This window comes from Penaeus monodon, chromosome 22, assembly GCF_015228065.2.
Source record: "Penaeus monodon isolate SGIC_2016 chromosome 22, NSTDA_Pmon_1, whole genome shotgun sequence".
NCBI classification, from domain to species: domain Eukaryota; kingdom Metazoa; phylum Arthropoda; class Malacostraca; order Decapoda; family Penaeidae; genus Penaeus; species Penaeus monodon.
The window spans coordinates 38,105,303-38,106,085 of NC_051407.1; positions in this window are offsets into that span (position 1 = coordinate 38,105,303).

Genomic DNA, 783 nt, shown 5'->3' on the forward strand with positions numbered 1-783 from the left:
TTCACAGTTAAAAATGTTAAGTAAAGATTGCTGCTATTCAGACTGAAATTACATTATTTTTAACAGAAAATTATAAAAGCATTTTAAGGACTCAAAATAGATGAGTGAAAAGCAAAAACTACATTGTATTTCATTAAGTATATTCATACGTGTCATGTAATATATACAAGGTATTTTCTTGGTTCAAAGGATTTATTTCAGTAGCAAAAGTAATTTAATTGTGTATTCTTTTTTCTAATGTTTTCACATGCATTATCATTGCAATGTATAGAAAAAATATAGAATTCCATGATAACATTTTCTGCCAAAGTTCGTAAATAATGCGAGTTTCTTAAGGCACCTAATCATTTACAAATGTTATGAGTGATTTATCTGAATTAACACTCAAAAATATAATTAAATTATATGTACTTCTACAGTATTTTGCAGAGAAAAAATCTTAAATAAGCCAAATGTAAATACTCCTGTAATAGAAGTTGTCTACTAAATCAAAAAGTTAAAGGGGCATATTTTGCTTACAAAAGATATATAAAAGGATAGGACAAATTTATATATGATCTAAATAGGGAAAATAAATAATTTCGGACTATGAGGAAGAAGTAAAATAATTTGAATCAGACTTACCAAATATGTAGCCCTTTGATGCCAACTTGCAGATTTCTTTAATTTCATATATTTTTTACAGATATTGTCTAATCCACATAAAATTTTAAAAATAAAATTTATGCATGTTTAGTAATTAACGTGATGGTCAGTCCTACTGACCACTTGCTGTTAAGGGTC